The sequence below is a fragment of the Ranitomeya imitator genome, chromosome 1 (assembly GCF_032444005.1).
Source record: "Ranitomeya imitator isolate aRanImi1 chromosome 1, aRanImi1.pri, whole genome shotgun sequence".
NCBI lineage: Eukaryota > Metazoa > Chordata > Amphibia > Anura > Dendrobatidae > Ranitomeya > Ranitomeya imitator.
Genome location: NC_091282.1, coordinates 628,891,388 through 628,914,899, shown reverse-complemented (window position 1 = coordinate 628,914,899; position 23,512 = coordinate 628,891,388). Strand labels below are relative to the sequence as shown.

The following is a 23,512-nucleotide window of genomic DNA, read 5'->3' as shown; positions in this document are numbered from 1 at the left end:
GGGCGAAAGAAAAATGTTTGAGAAAAGTAAAATGTTCATTTTTCCTTCCACATTCCATTAATTCATGTGAAGCACCTGAATGGTTAATAAACTTCTTGTATGTGGTTTTGAGGGGTACAGTTTTTAGAATGGTGTCACTTTTGGGTATTTTTTATCATATAGGCCCCCTAAAGTCACTTCAAGTGTGATGTGGTCCCTAAAAAAATATTTTTTGTAAATTTTGTTGGAAAAGTGAGCAACTTTGAACCCTTATAACTTCCTAACATAAAAAATGATGTTTCAAATATTATGAAGATGTAGACATGTGGGAAATGTTATTTATTAACTATTGTGTGTGGTATGACTATCGGATTTAACCCCTTAACGACCGCTGATACGCCTTTTCATGGCAGCAATTAAGGGTACTTAAACCACAGCTCCGCTGTGGAAAATGTGTACAGCACCACCCAGAGTCAGAATTTCTCTGGGGTCTCGGCTGCTGGCACCAGGCAACAAGAGAAACATTTTCCTATTTTTTCATTTTGATAACTGTGATAGACACTATCACAGTGATCAAAATAAAAAAAGTAGACAAAAACCCCCTTTTTCAACCTTCTTAGAAAGGGAAAAATAATTAAATAATAATAAAGAAAATCCATTTTTCCATTTGGCTATGTGCACACGTTCAGGATTTCTTGCAGAAATTTCCTGAGCAAAACCGGATATTTTCTGCAAGAAATCCGCATGCGTTTTTGACACCTTTTTGCGTGTTTTTTTGCGTTTTTTCCCGGAGCTTCCCAATGCATTAAATAGCAGGAAAAACGCAAAAAATCCAGAAAATTAATGAACATCATGCGTTTTTTACCGCGATGCTTTTTGTCTGCGGAAAAAACGCATCATGTGCACAAAAATTGTGGAATGCATTCTAAATGATGGGATGCATAATGTATGCGTTTTTTATGCATTTTTATAGCGGAAAAACACGAAAAAACCACAACATGTGCACACAGCCTTAGGGTTAGAGTTAAGGTACCGTCACACTAAACGATATCGCTAGCGATCCGTGACGTTGCAGCGTCCTGGCTAGCGATATCGTTCAGTTTGACACACAGCAGCGATCAGAATCCTGCTGTGATGTCGTTGGTTGCTGCAGAAAGTCCAGCACTTTATTTGGTCGCTGGACTCCCTGCAGACATCGCTGAAACGGCGTGTGTGACACCGATTCAGCGATGTCTTCACTGGTAACCAGGGTAAACATTGGGTTACTAAGCGCAGGACCGCGCTTAGTAACCCGATGTTTACCCTGGTTACCAGCGTAAAAGTAAAAAAAAAAACAAACACTTCATACTTACCTTCCGCTGTCTGTCCCTCGGCGCTCTGCTTCTCTGCCCTGTGTAAGCCCAGAGGCCAGAAAGCAGAGCGGTGACGTCACCGCTCTGCTTTCCGGCCGCTGGGCTTACACAGGGCAGAGAAGCAGAGCGCCGAGGGACAGACAGCGGAAGGTAAGTATGAAGTGTTTTTTTTTTTTTTTACTTTTACGCTGGTAACCAGGGTAAACATTGGTTACTAAGTGCAGCCCTGCGCTTAGTAACCCGATGTTTACCCTGGTTACCGGCATCGTTGGTCGCTGGAGAGCTGTTTGTGTGACAGCTCTCCAGCGACCAAACAGCGACGCTGCAGCGATCCGGATCGTTGTCGGTATCGCTGCAGCGTCGCTCAGTGTGACGGTACCTTTAGGCTAAAGTAAGTTGGGCTAAAGTTAGGGCTAGGGCTAAGTTTAAAGTTAGAATTGGGATTAGGGTAAAGGAGTGTGTTATGGTTAGGTTTGTGGTTAGGGTTATGTTTAGGGTTGGGATTAGGGTTAGGGGTGTATTGGGGTTAGGTTTGTGGTTAAGGTTATGGTTAGGTTTGTGATTAGGGTCAGGGGTGTGTTGGGGTTAGGGTTGGGATTATGGTTAGGGGTGTGTTGGGGTTAGTGTTGGGATTAGGGTTAGGGTTGTGTTGGGGTTAGGGTTGGAGTTAGAATTGGGGGTTTCCACTGTTTAGGTGCATCAAGCGGTCTCCAAATGTGACATGGTGCCACCATTGATTCCAGCCAATTTTGCGTTCAAAGAGTCAAATGGTGCTCCCTCCCTTCTGAGCCTGCCATGCACCCAACAGTGGTTTTCCCCCACATATGGGGTATAGGCATACTCAGGAGAAATTGCACAACAAATTTTGTATTCCATTTTCTCCTGATACCCTTGTGAAAATAAAAAAAAATTAGTTCCAAAGTAAATTTTTTGTGAAAAAAGTAAAATGTTAATTTTTTCCTTCATATTGCTTTACTTCTCGTGAAGCACCTGAATGGTTAATAAACTTCTTGAATGTGGCTTTGCGCACCTTGAGGGGTTCAGTTTTTAGAATGGTGTCAGTTTTGGGTATTTTCTGTTATATTGACTCCCCCAAAGTGACTTCAAATGTGAGGTGGTCCCTAAAAAAATGGTTAGATTTTGTTGGAAAAATGAGAAAGCAATGGTCAACTTTTAACCCTTATAACGTCCTAACAAAAAAATGTTTTTTCCAAAATTGTGCTGATGTAAAGTAGACATGTGGGACATGTTATTTATTAACTATTTTGTTTGACATATCTCTGATTTAAGGGCATAAAAATTCAAAGTTTGAAAATTGCAAAATTTTCTAAATTTTCACCATATTTCTGTTTTTTTCATAAATAAACGCAAGTCATGTCAAAGAAATTTTACCACTAAAATGAAGTACAATATGTCATGAAAAAACATTCTCAGAATCACTGGGATCCGTTGAAGCGTTCCAGAGTTATAACAGGGAGCCGAATCCGTTCGCAAGGCACTGTATATTTCGGTCAATATTTAGACCAATTTTTGATTTTTTGTCTACCCCAGCTTTAAACCCTTACTGACCGAGCAAATTTTGTCCTAAATTATGAGGCCAATTTTTTCAATTCTGGCCAGTGCCATTTTATGAAGTAATAACTCTGAAACACTTTGACAAATCCCACTCAGAATCTGAGAATGTTTTCTCATGACATATTGTACTTCTTGAAAGTGGTAATTTTTTTTCGATATGACTTGCGTTTCTTGTAAAATTATTGTAATTTTGGTGAAAAGTTTGAAGAAAAACACAATTTTAAAACTTTCAATCTTTATATAATTAAACCAGTTAGTCATGCGGTATAAAATATATAATAAATAACATTTGCCATATTTCTACTTTACATCTGCATAATTTTTTTTACAGAATTTGATAACAGTACATAACATAGCATTAGTGTTGAATAGGGTTGAGCGACCTTGACCTTTTTAGAGTCGAGTCGTGTTTCGCGAAACCCGACTATCTTAGAAGTCGAGTCGAGTGGAATCGGCCGATTATGCCGAAAAGTCGGGTATCGCCCGAAACACGAAACCCAATGCAAGTCAATGGGGGAGCATAGTCGGCAGTGAGTGGAGGCCAGGAAAACACCTACACTGCCCATTTTAATGGCAAAAACATCCATTCTTGTTACAGAAGCTTGTCAATCGTAATTTAGCTTATAATAATTGGAAGGCATTTGAAATTGGGGGTCATTTGGCTAACGTTGTGGGGGGTAGGGCTGGTTCAAGTAATTAGTGGGCCCAGTAAATCTGGACCACGTCACGGCAGTGGAGCAGGGAGAGGTAAGTATTTCAACTTTGCAAGTGGTGTGATCCTGAGCAAGCAGGGGGGGCCCACTCGTTGGCATTGGCACTGGCACAGGGCCCCTCAAAGTACAGCGGTGTGTTTGCACGGCGGGGCCGCCTCCCACCGGCAGCAACACTTTTGCGTACTATGAGAGGCCCTGTGCCAGTGACGTCGCCAACTAGTATTCCTCCCCCCACCTGATGAAGGAACCTGCACTTTCATCTGCACCTTCCTCTTTGTCCCCGTGTAAGGTGGTATGGTATGCGGGAAGAGGAACCTGACTTTCAGCAGGGTCACAATCTTGCTGTGTAGCGTGCACGGGGAATTTTGCGTTATGGGTCAATGTACCAGCAGACTCATCTATCACTGGCTGGGCAATGGGCAGGATGAGGAGGAAACACAGATATAGGCCCAAAGAATAAAGTTGGCTAAATGCAGTTCAAAATTGGTAACACAGGACTAACCAGGGGGCATTGCAGTGGAGGACAACTGGAATGAGAGGCTGACACAGAGAGTAGGCCCAAATCAGTAAGTAGTCGAAATGCAGTTCAAAATTGGCAACCGTAGTAAACAGGCGGCACAGCTTTGTTCAGTGGAGGAGAACAGCAAGGAGTGGCAGACACCGATAGTAGGCCCCAACCCAACTAGTAGGCCAAATGCAGTCTAACATTAACAACTACTTAACGAGAGCCTGAAAATGGAATTTCAGGACAGGAAACCAGGAGAACAGCAAGGAGTGGCAGACACCGATAGTAGGCCCCACACCAACTAGTACGCCAAATGCAGTTGTTCCATTTAACCACAATTTAATGAGAGCCTGAAGATAGAAGTTCAGGAAAGGCAACCTGGGGAACACCTTGGAGTGGAACACACCATCTCTCTACACCCCATACCCAATTTGTAGGCCTAATGCAGTGTAGCTTCCAACAACTACTAAACGAGAGCCGGAAGATCGAAGCTCAGGAAAGGCAACCTGGAGAACACCTTGGAGTGGAACACACCATCTCTCTACACCCCATACCCAATTTGTAGGTCTAATGCAGCGAAGTTTCCAACAACTACTAAACGAGAGCATGAAGATCGAAGCAATGGAGAGGAAACCTGGGGAACACCTTGGAGTAGAACACACCATCTCTCTACACCCCATACCCAATTTGTAGGCCTAATGCAGTGTAGTTTCCAACAACTACTAAACGAGAGCCGGAAGATCGAAGCTCAGGAAAGGCAACCTGGAGAACACCTTGGAGTGGAACACACCATCTCTCTACACCCCATACCCAATTTGTAGGTCTAATGCAGCGTAGTTTCCAACAACTACTAAACGAGAGCATGAAGATCGAAGCAATGGAGAGGAAACCTGGGGAACACCTTGGAGTGGAACACACCATCTCTCTACACCCCATACCCAATTTGTAGGCCTAATGCAGTGTAGTTTCCAACAACTACTAAACGAGAGCCGGAAGATCGAAGCTCAGGAAAGGCAACCTGGAGAACACCTTGGAGTGGAACACACCATCTCTCTACACCCCATACCCAATTTGTAGGCCTAATGCAGTGTAGTTTCCAACAACTACTAAACGAGAGCATTAAGATCGAATTAATGGCGAGGAAACCTGGGGCACACCTTGGGGAGGCAGACACCGTTAGTAGGCCCTACCAAAGTTGTACCCCCAATGCAGTTTTAAAATTCCTAGAGGCTGAAAACAAGACTATTGACGCTCAGCTTCTTTCAAAGGAACACAGCTGAATTGAGTGACAGACTCAAGGTAGTAGGACTTAACCCAAAAATGTGGCTCACTGCAGCTTAAAAAAGTTACAGGGGTACACAAGCAGCAGTGCTCTGGGCAGTGGAGGACAATTTCAATAGTGGACCGCAGACAGACTTTGTATGCCTACTATTAAAAAAAGGATGCTCTATGCAATTAAAAATAGGTTCCAGGGGTACACGGGCAGCAGTGGTGTGGTCAGTGGACGAGTATTGGAAGGAGGGACCGCAGACAGGCGTAGTAGGCCTAACATAACAAAATTAGGCTGTAGACACTGTAAAATTGGTTCCAGGGGTACACGGGCAGAAGTGGTGTGGTCAGCGGAGGAAAATTGGAATTAGGGACTGCAGACAGACTTTGTAGGCTGTCCCCTGTGGACCATGCATCCAACACATTAACCCAGTGCGCCGTAATGGACACGTAACTTTTTGTGGACATGCCTACTGGTCCATGCGTCTCGTCAGGTGCACCTTTCTACTGTTTGATTGCCTGAGTGCTATGACAATGCAGACTTTTTCATGCCGGTGGAGGGCTGGGATGGCTTTTCTCGCAAAAGAAATGTCGACTGGGTAGCTTGAACCGTTGCACAGCGTAGTTCATCTGGGCTTTCTAAATATAAAACAAAGAAAAAAAGGAGGCTACATGCACTTTCAGCTGGGTTCCAGGGGTACACGGCCAGCATTGGTCTGGTCAGTGGAGAACTATTGGAAGGAAGGACCGCAGACACGCTTCGAAGGCCTAACATAATAACAGATGGCTGTAGGCAATTTTAAATTGGTTCCGTGGGTACACGGGCAGCAGTGGTGTGGTCAGTGGAGGCCTAGTGGAAGGAGTGACCGCAAACAGGCATCGAAGGCCTAACATAATAACACATTGCTGTTGGCAATTTTAAATTGGTTCCAGGGGAACACGGGCAGCAGTGGCCTGGTCAGTGTAGTAGTAGTAGAAAGAAGGGACTGCAGACAGGCTTCGAAGGCCTAACATAACAAAATTGGGCTGTTGGCAATTTAAAATTGGTTCCAGGGGTACACGGGCAGCAGTACAAGGTCAGTGGAGGCCTAGTGGAAGGAGGGACCGCAGACAGGCTTCGAAGGCCTAACATAACAAAAATGTCAATACAATGGTATTGTCAGTGCCAGGCATTGAAGGATGTCAGCGCATAGACTAAACATTGGTGGAGCTGTGAGAGATAATTTTGCAAGTGGTAGAGCACTGTTTGAGCTGGGGGGGGGGGGAACTGTCTTGTGGCCGGCGGTACAGGCCCAGGGCCCCTCATATTACAACGGTGTGTCTGACGTTGGATGCACACCACCACCGCCAGAGACACTTTATTGTACTATGAGGGACCCAGTGGCAGTGCCGTCGACCAAAAGCGGGCACACCCACCTCTTCAGAAAAAAAACAGCCCTCTCACGGGTGCTGGCGCCAAGTGGCGATACCACGGCCCCCTGTGGGGAGTTTGGCCATTTAGGGAGGTGTAAACATGTCGTATGCTGGACAATCAGGTGCAGCAAATTACGATATTGGAAAAGTCATTCATAATAGTCCACAGGCAAGACCTTTTCATAGGAAAGCTAGGTGTCAGCCGGGCAAGGTGGGGCAAAAGATTTCGAAATCCAGTTGTGGTTCATTTTAATGAAGGTTAGATCATCTACATTTTGGGTAGCCAGACGAGTCCTTTTTTCTGTTAGTATTGAACCTGCAGCACTGAATACTCTTTCTGATAGGACACTAGCTGCCGGGCAAGCAAGCTCCTGCAATGCATATTCTGCCAATTCTGGCCAGGTGTCTAATTTGGATGCCCAGTAATCAAATGGGAATGACGGTTGAGGGAGAACGTCGATAAGGGATGAAAAATAGTTTGTAACCATACTGGACAAATGTTGTCTCCTGTCACTTTGAATTGATGCTGCAGTACCTGTCCTGTCTGCGGTCATAGCAAAATCACTCCACAACCTCGTCAGAAAACCCCTCTGGCCAACGCCACTTCTGATTTCTGCCCCTCTAACACCTCTGGTCTGCTGGCCCCTGCAGCTCGTGTGAGAACGATCACGGGCGCTGTGTGCAGGGAATGCCAGAAGCAAACGGTCAACAAGAGTTGATTGTTTGGTTGCTAATATTAGTTCCAAGTTCTCATGTGGCATTATATTTTGCAATTTGCCTTTATAGCGAGGATCAAGGAGGCAGGCCAACCAGTAATCGTCATCGTTCATCATTTTAGTAATGCGTGTGTCCCTTTTGAGGATACGTAAGGCATAATCCGCCATGTGGGCCAAAGTTCCAGTTCTCAAATCTGCGGTTGTGCTTGGTTGAGGGGCAGTTTCAGGCAAATCCACGTCACTTGTGTCCCTCCAAAAACCAGAACCCGGCCTTGCCGCGCCAACAATTTCCAGTGGCCCCGGAAAAGCTTCCTCATTAGAAATATAATCATCCCCATCATCCTCCTCGTCCTCCTCCTCCTCTTCGCCCGCTACCTCATCCTGTACACTGCCCTGGCCAGACAATGGCTGACTGTCATCAAGGCTTTCCTCTTCCTCAGCTGCAGACGCCTGATCCTTTATGTGCGTCAAACTTTGCATCAGCAGACGCATTAGGGGGATGCTCATGCTTATTATGGCGTTGTCTGCACTAACCAGCCGTTTACATTCCTCAAAACACAGAAGGACTTGACACATGTCTTGAATCTTCGACCACTGCACACCTGACAACTCCATGTCTGCCATCCTACTGCCTGCCCGTGTATGTGTATCCTCCCACAAAAACATAACAGCCCGCCTCTGTTCGCACAGTCTCTGAAGCATGTGCAGTGTTGAGTTCCACCTTGTTGCAACGTCTATGATTAGGCGATGCTGGGGAAGGTTCAAAGAACGCTGATAGGTCTGCATACGGCTGGAGTGTACGGGCGAACGGCGGATATGTGAGCAAAGTCCACGCACTTTGAGGAGCAGGTTGGATAACCCCGGATAACTTTTCAGGAAGCACTGCACCACCAGGTTTAAGGTGTGACCAGGCAAGGAATGTGTTTCAGTTGGGAAAGGGAGATGGCAGCCATGAAATTCCTTCCGTTATCACTCACTACCTTGCCTGCCTCAAGATCTACAGTGCCCAGCCACGACTGCGTTTCTTTCTGCAAGAACTCGGACAGAACTTCCGCGGTGTGTCTGTTGTCGCCCAAACACTTCATAGCCAATACAGCCTGCTGACGTTTGCCAGTAGCTGCCCCATAATGGGAGACCTGGTGTGCAACAGTGGCAGCTGCGGATGGAGTGGTTGTGCGACTGCGGTCTGTGGACGAGCTCTCGCTTCTGCAGGAGGACGAGGAGGAGCAGGAGGGGGTGCGGACGGCTACAGCCAACTGTTTCCTAGACCGTGGGCTAGGCAGAACTGTCCCAAAATTGCTGTCCCCTGTGGACCCTGCATCCACAACATTCACCCAGTGTGCCGTGATGGACACGTAACGTCCCTGGCCATGCCTACTGGTCCATGCATCTGTTGTCAGGTGCACCTTTGTGCTCACAGATTGCCTGAGTGCATGGACGATGCGCTCTTTAACATGCTGGTGGAGGGCTGGGATGGCTTTTCTGGAAAAAAAGTGTCGACTGGGTAGCTCGTAGCGTGGTACAGCGTAGTCCATCAGGGCTTTGAAAGCTTCGCTTTCAACTAACCGGTAGGGCATCATCTCTAACGAGATTAGTCTAGCTATGTGGGCGTTCAAACCCTGTGTACGCGGATGCGAGGCTAAGTACTTCCTTTTTCTAACCATAGTCTCATGTAGGGTGAGCTGGACTGGAGAGCTGGAGATCGTGGAACTAGCGGGGGTGCAGGTGGACATGGCAGACTGAGAGACGGTGGGAGATGGTATTGTTGCCGCCGGTGCCCTAGATGCAGTGTTTCCTACTACGAAACTGGTGATTCCCTGACCCTGACTGCTTTGGCCTGGCAAAGAAACCTGCACAGATACTGCAGGTGGTGCGGAAAATGGTGGCCCTACACTGCCGGAAGGGATGTTGCGTTGATGACTAGCTTCATTGGCCGAGGGTGCTACAGCCTTAAGGGACGTTGGTAGTTAGTCCAAGCTTGCAAATGCATGGTGGTTAAATGTCTATGCATGCAACTTGTATTGAGACTTTTCAGATTCTGCCCTCTGCTTAAGGTAGTTGAACATTTTTGACAGATGACTTTGCGCTGATCAATTGGATGTTGTTTAAAAAAATGCCAGACTGCACTCTTTCTAGCATCGGATACCTTTTCAGGCATTGCAGACTGAGCTTTAACCGGATGGCCACGCTGTCCTCCAACAGGTTTTGGCTTTGCCACGCGTTTTGGGCAAGATACGGGCCCGGCAGTTGGAACCTGTTGCGATGTTGATGCCTGCTGCGGCCCCTCCTCCTCCGCTTCAGAACTGCTGCCGCCTGCACCCTGTTCCCCCAATGGCTGCCAATCGGGGTCAAGAACTGGGTCATCTATTACCTCTTCTTGTAGCTCGTGTGCAACTTCGTCTGTGTCGCCGTGTCGGTCGGTGGTATAGCGTTCGTGATGGGGCAACATAGTCTCATCAGGGTCTGATTCTTGATCATTACCCTGCGAGGGCAATGTTGTGGTCTGAGTCAAAGGACCAGCATAGTAGTCTGGCTGTGGCTGTGCATCAGTGCACTCCATGTCAGATTCAACTTGTAATGGGCATGGACTGTTAACTGCTTCACTTTCTAAGCCAGGGACGGTATGTGTAAAGAGCCCCATGGAGTAACCCGTTGTGTCGCCTGCTGCATTCTTCTCTGTTGTTGTTTTTGCTGAAGAGGACAAGGAAGCGACTTGTCCCTGACCGTGAACATCCACTAACGACGCGCTGCTTTTACATTTACCAGTTTCACGAGAGGAGGCAAAAGAGCTAGAGGCTGAGTCAGCAAGATAAGCCAAAACTTGCTCTTGCTGCTTCGGCTTTAAAAGCGGTTTTCCTACTCCCAGAAAAGGGAGCGTTCGAGGCCTTGTGTAGCCAGACGACGAACCTGGCTCCACAGCTCCAGACTTAGGTGCAATATTTTTTTTCCCACGACCACCTGATGCTCCACCACTACCACTACCCTCATTACCAGCTGACAATGAACGCCCCCGGCCACGACCTCTTCCACCAGACTTCCTCATTGTTTTAAAAACGTAAGCAAACTAACGGTATTTGTTGCTGTCACACAACTTACACGGTGAGCTATAACTTCAGTATGATTTAGCTACCCCTTTACAGGTGGGTGAGACCGCAAGGAAAATCAGGCACAATGTTACACACTCTGTTTTTGGTGGCAACAAATGAGAGAGATGCCACACACGCAGGACTGTCACTGAAGCACAAATGTAAATATTAATCACCCACTGATTTGTTTTTTTTTTGTTTTTTTTAGGGAGACTTTAGAAAAAAAAATAATAGAATAAAATGATTTTTTAAGGAAGAATTTAGAAACCAAATAAAATAAAATGATTTCTTCAGGGAGAATTTAGAAAACAAATAAAACAAAAAATAGGCTTTCTATGGCCCACTGAGTGAGAGATGACGCACACAGGAGTCAGGAGTGGCACACAAGCCCAGAGGCCAATATTGTTCTCCCAATGATTGATGTAGTGATTTTTTCAGGTAGATTTTGGAACCAAAATCAAGCAAAAAAAATAATAGGCTTTCTATGGCCCACAATTGGAGAGAGAGAGAGATGGCACACCCAGGAGTCAAGACTGGCACACAAGCAGAAAGGGCAATATTAATCTCCCACTGATTTGTTTTTTTTTTTTTTTCAGGGAGACTTTAGAAAAAAAAAAATAATAAAAAAAAATGATTTTTTCAGGAAGAATTTAGAAACCAAATAAAATAAAACGATTTTTTCAGGGAGAATTTAGAAAACAAAAAAAACAAAAAATAGGCTTTCTATGGCCCACTGAGTGAGAGATGACGCACACAGGAGTCAGGAGTGGAACACAAGCCCAGAGGCCAATATTTATCTCCCACTGATTGATTTATTGATTTTTTCAGGTAGAATTTAGAACCCAAATCAACCCAAAAAATAAATAGGCTTTCTATGGCCCACTATTTGTGAGAGAGATGGCACGCTCAGGACTGGCACACAAGCCCAGAGGCCAATATTAATCTCCCTTTTTTTTTTCAGGGAGAATTTATAAAACCAAAAAAAAAAATAATAAATAGGCTTTCTATGGCCCACTATCTGAGAGAGAGAGATGGCACACTTAGGACTGGCACACAAGCCCAAAGGCCAATATTAATCTCCCTTTTTTTTTTCAGGGAGAATTTATAAAACCAAAAAAATAAAAATAAATAGGCTTTCTATGGCCCACTATTTGTGAGAGAGATGGCACGCTCAGGACTGGCACACAAGCCCAGAGGCCAATATTAATCTCCCCCTTTTTTTTTTTTTTCAGGGAAAATTTATAAACCCAATAAAAAAAATAAATAGGCTTTCTGTGGCCCACTATCTGAGAGAGAGAGATGGCACGCTTAGGACTGGCACACAAGCCCAAAGGCCAATATTAATCTCCCACTGATTGATTTATTGATTTTTTCAGGTAGAATTTAGAACCCAAATAAAGCAAAAAAAAAAAATAGGCTTTCTATGGCCCACTGAGTGAGTGATGATGCACACAGGAGTCAGGAGTGGCACACAAGCCCTGAGGCCAATATTTTTCTCCCACTGATTGATGTAGTGATTTTTTCAGGTAGATTTTGGAACCCAAATCAAGCAAAAAAATAAATAGGCTTTCTATGGCCCACTGAGTGAGAGATGGCACAGACAGGGATGGCACTCTAGCAGAAATGCCAATCTTAATCTCCCACAAAAAAAAAAAAAAAAAAAAAAAAGGAACTGTCCTTCAATTACTATCTCCCTGCAGTAATCTCAGCCAGGTATGGCAGGCAGCAATAAGGAGTGGACTGATGCACAAATTAAATAAAAAGTGTGGACAAACAAACAAGATAGCTGTGCAGAAAGGAAGGAACAAGAGGATTTGTGCTTTGAAAAAAGCAGTTGGTTTGCACAGCGGCGTACACACAGCAATGCAGCTATCAGGGAGCCTTCTAGGGCAGCCCAATGAGCTACAGCGCTGAGGAAGAAAAAAAAAAAAATGTAGCTTCCACTGTCCCTGCACACCGAAGGTGGTGTTGGACAGTGCAAATCGCTACAGCACAAGCGGTTTGGTGGTTAATGGACCCTTCCTAACGCTATCCCTGCTTCTGACGAAGCGGCAGCAACCTCTCCCTAAGCTCAGATCAGCAGCAGTAACATGGCGGTCGGCGGGAACGCCCCTTTATAGCCCCTGTGACGCCGCAGACAGCAAGCCAATCACTGCAATGCCCTTCTCTAAGATGGTGGGGACCAGGACCTATGTCATCACGCTGCCCACACTCTGCGTTTACCTTCATTGGCTGAGAAATGGCGCTTTTCGCGTCATTGAAACGCGACTTTGGCGCGAAAGTCGTGTACCGCATGGCCGACCCCGCACAGGGGTCGGATCGGGTTTCATGAAACCCGACTTTGCCAAAAGTCGGCGACTTTTGAAAATGAACGACCCGTTTCGCTCAACCTTAGTGTTGAACGCAAGTGCTCGCTAATCAAGTTTGCATTGAGTGTTCAGGTATGCTCCAAGTGTAGCGAGTACTCGAGTGACATGCTCGAGTCCCCACCCCACATATTTCATGGCAGTTAGCTAGCCAAAATACATGCGGGAGTATAGCAGGCAATCCACGCATGTTTTTTGGGTGTCTAACCTGCAAAATATACGGGGCAGGGACTCGAGTATGTCACTCGAGCACCAGTGATATCCGATGCAAACTTAAGTAGCAAGCACTTGCACACAGCAGTAGTCATATTTTAATTTTTTTAAACTTTTGAAAAACACCTATCCCCAACCCTAAGCCCAATCCTAAACCTAAATCCAACCCTAACTTTAACCTCTTAGTGACGGAGCTAAGTCTGACCTGAAAGCGAACCTTGCTAAATAAACTACAGTGTTAGGCCGGGGTCACATTTACGAGTTCAATGCATGAAACTCACACGAGTCTCTCATCAAGTCCCGCCACTGATGCCGGCACTCGGGACTAGAGTTTGCGGCTGCATGTATTTCTATGTAGCCCCACGCTCGGGTCTTGAGTGCCGGTGGCAGTGCCGGTACTTGATGCGAGAGACTCACGCGAGTTTCCCGCATTGAACTAACAAGTGTGAACCCAGACTTTGGTTGACGCTGTTATATTGATTAAAATGATGCCTGGGGTGAAGAATTCTGTCATGTTGTTGTTTAGTCTGTATTTGTAGTTTTCAGTTAATGAGATTCTCGTGTTCTGGGGCGGGCTATGGACGGGACTGTGGGTGGGGCGTTTATTGGTGCTCTGTTCACATATTAATCTTTATGGGCTTATGACAGATCACTGATCCTTGAGTTACCTGCCTCCTATTTTACATACTACATATAAAAGTGTTTGACTTTGAAAAAAAAAATAATGTAACTTCAGCAAAATGGTGATGCTACTGCACAAGCATCACTGCCATTTTGCTGCAGCCAATCTTATTTTTCTCCAACAAAATGGCAGAAAAAAAATGGCTGCAACAAAATGGTGGGTGCAAGCAATAATGCTACTGTGCATGCGCCGCCACCATTTTGCTGAAGTAATTTTTTTTCAAAGTCATACACTGTTATATGCAGTATGCAAAATAGGAGGAAATGAATATGTGAACAGAGCAGCAAATAAAACCCTGCCCACAGGCCACCTACAGCCCCAACCACAGGCCACCTGGAGCACAAGAATCTTGTTCTTGTTTAAAGGGACACTGTCACCTGAATTTGGAGGGAACAATCTTCAGCCACAGAGGCGGGGTTTTCGGGTGTTTGATCCACCCTTTCCTTACCCGCTGGCTGCATGCTGGCTGCAATATTGGATTGAAGTTCATTCTCTGTCCTCCATAGTACATGCCTGCACAAGGCAATCTTGTGGATGACCCTAATGTTATTATTCCTGGAGTGGACCCACTGGATCACGGTGACGACTGTTCCCAGGTGAGCTGACCAGGTAGAACCGACCCCTATACAAGGACCATTAGGGGCAAGCCTAGGAGGGAGATACACCACGATAGCTTGTGCCAGAGGGGTGGCTCGAGGACAACGAGGAGAATCAGGGTACTTACCGAGGACCAGACAGACAGAGAACAGCCACAGAGAAAACCCGGGACTCAGGACACGTCAGGGTTCACACAGAGGGTACTGGATCCTGGACGGAGCAGAGCATGTAATGGAAGGGTACAGGGACTGAGCAGAGTATGCACACACTGGAAGCGTACAGGGACTGAGCAGAGCACGCACGCACTGGAAGCGTACAGGGACAGAGCAGAGCACGCACTGGAAGCATACAAGGACTGAGCAGAGCATGCACGCACTGGAAGCGTACAGGGGCAGAGCAGAGCATGCACACACTGGAAGTGTACAGGGACCTGAGGTACTGAAACCTAAGTGGACCTGGAGGGAGCACGGTAAGGCACAATAATAATCAAGGCGCTTCCTTTAGCAGGAAGCGACCTGATATACCCGGAGGCCGCCGTCCAGGCAGGACAACGCTTCTGGGTCCGTACAACCCTGCATCATAAAGAAGCCGGGAGTCTGCGCAACTGCGGCCTAGCGCACATGCGTGGGGGATGGGACCCAAGCACGGCCGAGGACCCAAAAGAGGAGGAGGAGGGATGCGGTGAGGGACCCAGGAAGCAAGGTGAGTATCGCAGGCTGCCGTAATACCCAACTTCATCTCCCTAGCTAAGTACACACTATATCAGCTTCAGAAGGGAGACCGACCGGCGGAGAAGTATTGCTCCAAGTTTCGGAGGTGGTCCACTGACTCTAAGTGGATCGACCCCGCACTCTGTAGCCAATTTTATGAAATGCAATCAGTAAGGGTGAAGGATGCCTTAGCCCTGCATGAGACTCCAGTTTCCCTTGAGTCGGCCATGTCCCTGGCTATCTGGGTGGATCTACGTCTACGTCAGAGACATAAAGAGACACCACAATGTGCGGGAGGTCCAGGGCCAAGGGAAACCTGGTCTTAGTCATCTGAAGAACCTACATAGTTGGATGGGGCTACTCGTTCTGGAAAGCAGTCTGTTGTTCAGTGCAAAGGGGGTGTATGTTTTTACTGTGGTAGAATGGGCCATTCCATGGGCATGTGTCCTGCCCTATCTCACTGTAAACAGCTGCCAGAAAACGAAGGAACATGGATTGTGGGGAAGTTAGCAACATGGGTGTACAGATCTCCTCCTTGGGTAGGACACAATTCTTTCTACCTGCTGAAATCCATCTGGGCAAAAATAAGGTGGTTGTTTCTGCTTTTCTGGACAGTGGTGTGGCGTTTAACTTGATCAACGCTTGGTTCATCCAGGTCCAGGGTCTCAAACCACATGCACTGTCCAGACCTATACCAATAATCTCCATGGACTCTGCACCCTTGAGACAGGGGTATTTTACTCAAGTCGTCCGAGGGTTACATCTACAGGTAGAGGTCAGGCACTCGGAAGGTATTGACTGTTATGTGAAAGCTGGGTTCTAGTCAGTAAAACGCACGTCGTGGTCCAACATCCGGCCAGGGGTCACCATTATATTGCCTCATTAGCATTGGTAAACCTTTTCTTTTGTATTTATGTATACCACACTTTGTGATTTTCTTTTTCACATGTCTATTTATTTGTAATGGCTCCTTTAGAGGTGATAATCTGACTATGGACATACATTGGCAAATAATCTTTTTACCTTTAATGGGTGACCCTTACCTTCTTGTATTGTCTTGAAGTTCATGTCATAGTGTTATATTGTTTTTAAAAAAACTTTTTTGATACACAGTAAAAATTATATCGTATTTTATAAATTATCACCTTGTGCTCCGTTTTCTCCTTATTTCTCATGTATTTTGGAGTGGGTGTAGATCTTTAAGGAGGGGGGGTCCACTTTGTTCCCTCTCCCCTGGCATTGATTATGCAGCTGGATTCATTATTACTGGGTTAATCTTCGGTTAAGCTCATTTAATAGGAATCATTCTTCTGGAATACCTGAAGAAAAACGATTTTCATCATCAATTCCGACTGTGTGGCAAGGGGTTATTGATGATTTGAAGAAGATGGGGTCCAAAATATAAGAGTGTGGCTGATCTGAGACGTTTGGTTCGTCCGGACCTGTGTGTTGGTGACTTGGTGTGGTTGTCCTCAAGAAACATTAATTGAAGGTTCCCTCTTGGAAACTGAGTCTCAGGTTCATCGGTGCTTATCAATCAATCCCGTAGCATTCCACCTTCCGTTGCGGCCTACTTTTAGGATCGATAACGTGTTTCAATCGATCTCTACTCAAAAAATATGTTGTGTCCTCTGTGCCATCCCTGCTACCACCAAGGGGTGGTACTGTCACGAGTTTACCAAAACAGAGAGGAGCCAGAAGACAGCTGTGTCTGATTTCTCTTACTCCTGCACTGATTAGAAGTACTTCACTTTTCTATTAAACAGTGTAAGTTTCTTTTAGCAGTACAGGGGTTAATCTGCTCAGTTTAGAACTCCTGGAAGCTTTCCTGCATTAAGGCTCTCAGTTGTGCACTGTTAGCCACTCCCCTCTCCTATGTAATCTGGGTCCTGGCTAGCATTCATTGTCAGTGTAGCTTTTGCTGTATGGCTGGAGGTCATTGGTTGTTGTTATTGGAAAAGTTGTTTGGATTTATCTGTGACTGTTGCTAGGTTTTGAGTGTGTGATAATACCCTTTCTTTTCCTACTTTTGTTTAACCCCATCCTCCACTCCCCGGTGTTTACCTCTATTGTTTATGTGTATATATTTGTATGATTGGTATATTCCTTTATCCCTGTTCATATTACCTTGTTAGTCTGGTTGGTGTATTACAGTACACTGCTACTCCCCTCTTCCCTGGGTGGGGGAAGGGTACAGACTGAGAGTGGATTCAGGAGCTAGGCAAGGAAGGTGGCCCTGGTGTTTTCACCATCAGAAGTATTCAGACGAACAAAGCTAGCTCGGGCACTAGCGTTTGGGACAGGGAAGGTGCCCCAGATCCTGGGACACCCGACAACAGAGTTGTGACAAATGCCAAGCCAACTGCCAGTAAATAAAGGTATTAGTACTTCTCTTTTTTTTGTACTCTTTTACACTTTGTTTTGCACATGCAATAGAGTGATTATGTTGCAATTTATAATATGTTTGTTAAAATGGAAATTTAGCAGTTTTTAAGTTCCCATATTGCACAATGTCATGTCCTCTGCTGAGCAATAAAAAAGATTCCACTGGAGCAAGAAAAATAATTTAGTTACATTAGCTACTGTTTCTTGTTAATAAAAGGTTATTAAAAAAATCGGTAAATGATCACTCAACACTGTGCCTGTTGAACACTGGTACTAGGATCTGCAGAGTCCCTACTTTAATTTAGTGCAGGTCCATATGCTCCACCTCTACTCCATTCACGAATTATAGTTGTGCTCAAAAGTTTACATACTGCAGCAGAGTTTTTGCTTTTTTGGCCTTTTTGCAGAGCATATGAATGATAACACCAAAACTTTTTCTCCACTCATAGTTAGTGGGTGGGTGAAGCCATTTATTGTCAAACTACTGTGTTTTCTCTTTTAAATCATAATGACAACTCAAAACATCCAAATGACCCTGATCAAAAGTTTACATACCCTGGTGATTTTGGCCTGATAACATCCACAGAAGTTGACACAAATGAGTTTGAATGGCTACTAAAGGTAACATCCTCACCTGTGACGTGTTTGTTTGTAATCAGTGTGTCTGCATAAAACCTGAGTGAGTTTCTGGGATAAAAAAAAACAAACCAGAGAACTGACAAAAGACCTAAAACAATAAATTTTAATATAATAATTAAAAATATATAGAAAATATCAAATAGACCAGAAAGGGGGATCCTATGGAAAAACAGGGTCTCTGGTCTATATAGCCAGAAAAAATATATATATATGCACAGGAAGAGACTAGGGAAGATAGATGTGCCTATCCCTAGGAGAATTCCCTTCCTGACAGCGGAGGTTGGCACCCTGGGAAACGATATGGCGCCCCCGCTCAACGTCGACTGACCCTGAAGTCCCTAAAAAAGGAATCCCTAAGAAAAAGCCACCACCAACAATAACACCACAACAAAACAAAAAACCAAACTAGTGTAGAAGTGAAAAATTAAAATTAGAATACCTGTGCTGTTATAGGCTGATTATAGGCTGATTATAGGAGTAACAATATCTCGATGAGACTGATATATATATATTCTGACATATATTGTGTGCTAGAGATGTACTCTGAGAGGAAAAAAAAAAAAAAAAAAAAAAAAAAAAAAAAACACCTCTCACAAAATATATATTTGTGATACTGAAAAAAATAATAACAATAGTGCAGGGAGATACTAAATAGATACCTCCATAAATAGTGGGTACACAAACAGGAGATCCCTGCTATGTAATAAGGCAGTATCACTCGAGTACCGGACACCACAAAAAGAGTATCCCAACAGATGGCCACAAATAGATGGTCACAAACACTAGCCACTGAAGGTATAAATCTTAATGACCTATCTTCAACATTCCTTTAAGACATGCTATATGATACAGAGTCTTTTATTGACTTAATTTAGTTATAATGAGCGTCACCATCAAGCAGAGCTCTGCGCATAGAGTGTTAGATATGCTCTAGTAGCTCATTGAGGAACGCACCTGATAGTGAATTGTCTCTTATCAACCTATGATCAATAGTGCTGTAATAAGAACAACCGTAGAGAATTATAGATGTGATTCTGATAACCTCATGACATAACTGCTAGAAAGATCAGGTTGATATTATTCTTATGTCTCTAAACATCAATAAGACACGTCTTAAAATACAATAACTCTCATCAAACTTAATTCAGTGGTGTCACGTATTTAGATGGATAAAGAGAGTAGATATGCCTGTACATATTCAGTGACCTAATGGTATCGCCGCCGAACAGGGCATAGGCATATGAGAAAATATAATAACCATACTCTCAAAGCTCATTTTAGAACGTCCTTTAGTAAGTAGTGACAATTATTAAATCAAGGCAAATCCCTGAGATAGACAGTTCCAGGTTACTTAATGACCACATAAGCATGTCACTACAAAGGAAGCCGTTCTTGTCAGAATACACAATATAGAAAAGGAATTAAAAAAAAAAAAAAAAAAAAAAAAAAAAAAAACGCCAGAAATACATTAAGCGTTGTACTCATGTGCAATATAAGTAAACAGGAGTAAACACTCCATCAGCCTCACAGCATACAGGTATTGATGAAGAATCACTTATCTCATAGAGACAGATGTCTCATCCCTACGCGTTTCGCCCCACATGGTAATTCAAGGGGGCTCATCAGGGGAAATGCCATTAATGGGCGCGGAAGCAGCAGGTAATAGGAGCGCCGCACGCGGTCCGGAGAAAGCTTTCTCCGGACCGCGTGCGGCGCTCCTATTACCTGCTGCTTCCGCGCCCATTAATGGCATTTCCCCTGATGAGCCCCCTTGAATTACCATGTGGGGCGAAACGCGTAGGGATGAGACATCTGTCTCTATGAGATAAGTGATTCTTCATCAATACCTGTATGCTGTGAGGCTGATGGAGTGTTTACTCCTGTTTACTTATATTGCACATGAGTACAACGCTTAATGTATTTCTGGCGTTTTTTTTTTTTTTTTATTCCTTTTCTATATTGTGTATTCTGACAAGAACGGCTTCCTTTGTAGTGACATGCTTATGTGGTCATTAAGTAACCTGGAACTGTCTATCTCAGGGATTTGCCTTGATTTAATAATTGTCACTACTTACTAAAGGACGTTCTAAAATGAGCTTTGAGAGTATGGTTATTATATTTTCTCATATGCCTATGCCCTGTTCGGCGGCGATACCATTAGGTCACTGAATATGTACAGGCATATCTACTCTCTTTATCCATCTAAATACGTGACACCACTGAATTAAGTTTGATGAGAGTTATTGTATTTTAAGACGTGTCTTATTGATGTTTAGAGACATAAGAATAATATCAACCTGATCTTTCTAGCAGTTATGTCATGAGGTTATCAGAATCACATCTATAATTCTCTACGGTTGTTCTTATTACAGCACTATTGATCATAGGTTGATAAGAGACAATTCACTATCAGGTGCGTTCCTCAATGAGCTACTAGAGCATATCTAACACTCTATGCGCAGAGCTCTGCTTGATGGTGACGCTCATTATAACTAAATTAAATCAATAAAAGACTCTGTATCATATAGCATGTCTTAAAGGAATGTTGAAGATACGTCATTAAGATTTATACCTTCAGTGGCTAGTGTTTGTGACCATCTATTTGTGGCCATCTGTTGGGATACTCTTTTTGTGGTGTCCGGTACTCGAGTGATACTGCCTTATTACATAGCAGGGATCTCCTGTTTGTGTACCCACTATTTATGGAGGTATCTATTTAGTATCTCCCTGCACTATTGTTATTATTTTTTTCAGTATCACAAATATATATTTTGTGAGAGGTGTTTTTTTTTTTTTTTTTTTTTTTCCTCTCAGAGTACATCTCTAGCACACAATATATGTCAGAATATATATATATCAGTCTCATCGAGATATTGTTACTCCTATAATCAGCCTATAATCAGCCTATAACAGCACAGGTATTCTAATTTTAATTTTTCACTTCTACACTAGTTTGGTTTTTTGTTTTGTTGTGGTGTTATTGTTGGTGGTGGCTTTTTCTTAGGGATTCCTTTTTTAGGGACTTCAGGGTCAGTCGACGTTGAGCGGGGGCGCCATATCGTTTCCCAGGGTGCCAACCTCCGCTGTCAGGAAGGGAATTCTCCTAGGGATAGGCACATCTATCTTCCCTAGTCTCTTCCTGTGCATATATATATATTTTTTCTGGCTATATAGACCAGAGACCCTGTTTTTCCATAGGATCCCCCTTTCTGGTCTATTTGATATTTTCTATATATTTTTAATTATTATATTAAAATTTATTGTTTTAGGTCTTTTGTCAGTTCTCTGGTTTTTTTTTTTTTTTTTTTCCTTTATTAATAATAAGACTTTGTTATTGTTATTTTGGTTTTCTTTTTGAGTTTCTGGGATACAGACAGACTCTTGCATCTTTCATCCAGCCACTGACGTTTCTGGATTGTGAGTAATGGGGAAAGCAAAAGAATTGTCAACAGACCTATAGGAAAAGGTAGTTGAACGGTACTAAACAGGAAACGGATTCAAAAATATATCCAAGGAATTGATAATACCAGTCAGCAGCGGTCAAACTGTGATTAACAAATGGAAAATCAGGGGCTCTGTAAAAACAAAACCACAGTCAGGTAGAGCAACAAAAATGTTGTGCACAAATGCCAGGAAAATTGTTTGGGATGCAAAGAAAAACCCACAAATAACATCAAGTGAAATACAGGAATCTCTGAAAACTAGCGGTGTGGCTGTTTCAAGATACACAATAAGGAGACACTTGAAGAAAAATGGGCTGCATGGTTCGAGTTGCCAGAGGAAAGCCATTACTGCGCAAATGCCACAAAGTATCTCACCTAGAATACGCAAAACAGTACAGAGACAAGCCTCAAAACTTCCGGAACAAGGTTATTTGGAGTGATGAGACCAAATTGAACTTTTTAGCTGCAACCATAAATGTTACATTTGGAGAAAGGTCAACAAGGCCTATGATGAAAGGAACACCTTTCCTACTGTAAAGCATGGAGGTGGATCGCTGATGTGTGAGCTACAAAGGCACAGAAAACTTGTTCAAAGCTGAAGAAAAGATGAATGCAGCACATTATCAGCAAATACTGGAGGCAAATTTGCAATCATCAGACCGGAAGCTGCGCATGGGACGTACTTGAACGTTCCAACATGACAACGATCCAAAACGCAAGGCCAAGTTGACCTGTCATTGGTTACAGCAGAACAAAGTGGAGATTCTGGAGTGGCCATTTCAGTCTCCTGACCTCAATATCATTGAGCCACTCTGGGGAGATCTCATTCGCGCAGTTCATGCTAGACAGCCCAGGAATTTACAGGAACTGGAGGCTTTTTGCCCAGAAGAGTGGGCAGCTTTGCCATCTGAGAAAATAAAGACCCTCATCCACAGCTACCACAAAAGACTTAAACAATTAGCAATTTTCAAACTTTGAATGATTATCCCTTTAATCCAGATAGTCATGCCACAGCAAACCATTAATAAATAACATTTCCCTCATGTCAGCTTTACATCAGCACCATTTGTAAAATGTTCTTTTATATTGTTAGCATTTTAGGAGGTTTAAAAATGTAGCAGTAATTTTTCATTTTTTCAAGGAAATTTACAAAATGTATTTTTGGGGGACTTAGCCATGTTTGAAGTGCCTTTAGGGGTCCTATATTTGGAAACCCCCAAAAGTGATACCATTTTAAAAACAGCACCCCCTGACATATTGAAAACTGCTGTCAGGTTGTTTATTAACCCTTCGGGTGCTTTACAGGAATTAATGCAAAGTGACATGACAGGAATGACAATGTGCATTTTTACCACCTAAATGCCTCTAACTTCTGAACAGATTACTACAGCCGTCAGACTCTAAGGCCAGAATTTGGTCATGACTTGCCAATCGCAAACATCAGGACCACAAAATCATGATCTGGGGGCACAAATTGGGATTAGGAGGAAGCCCCCACCGTCTGTTAACCATTGATAATGATGTAGTCACTATTGACAGCAGCATCTAAGGGGTTAAACAGATTTGGACCGTGCAAACACTGATCGTGGCTAATACAGCAACTTGTCAGCTATAGTGGACAGCCGACAGCTGCTGGATTGTCACCTGTATGGGGAGGCTATTCCCTTATATGTCAGGTCAGTTAAAAGACGTATTGGCTGTCATTAAGAGTACTTTCACACTAGCGTTTTTTGTAAATCCGTCACAATGCGTCGTTTTGCAGAAAAAACGCATCCTGCAAAAGTGCTTGCAGGATGCGTTTTTTCCCCATAGACTTCTATTGGCGACGCATTTGCGACGGGTTTGCACACTTCGCATCCGTCTTGCGAC

At 44.0% G+C, this 23,512-nt stretch overlaps 1 protein-coding gene across 4 annotated transcripts in view; it reads left to right on the top strand.

The window, feature by feature from the left end:
- Positions 1–23,512, top strand: part of LOC138637922 (receptor-interacting serine/threonine-protein kinase 4-like) — an 81,080-nt gene that overhangs the window by 9,084 nt on the left and 48,484 nt on the right. Inside the window, exon 1 of one of the 4 annotated variants that reach the window (XM_069726863.1) lies at positions 17,379–17,554. The exons of the other annotated variants lie outside the window; for them this stretch is intronic. The gene's annotated coding sequence lies outside the window, so the exon portion shown is untranslated. Of the gene's footprint in view, positions 1–17,378; positions 17,555–23,512 lie in introns of those variants that run through there. 4 annotated transcript variants of the gene reach the window in all.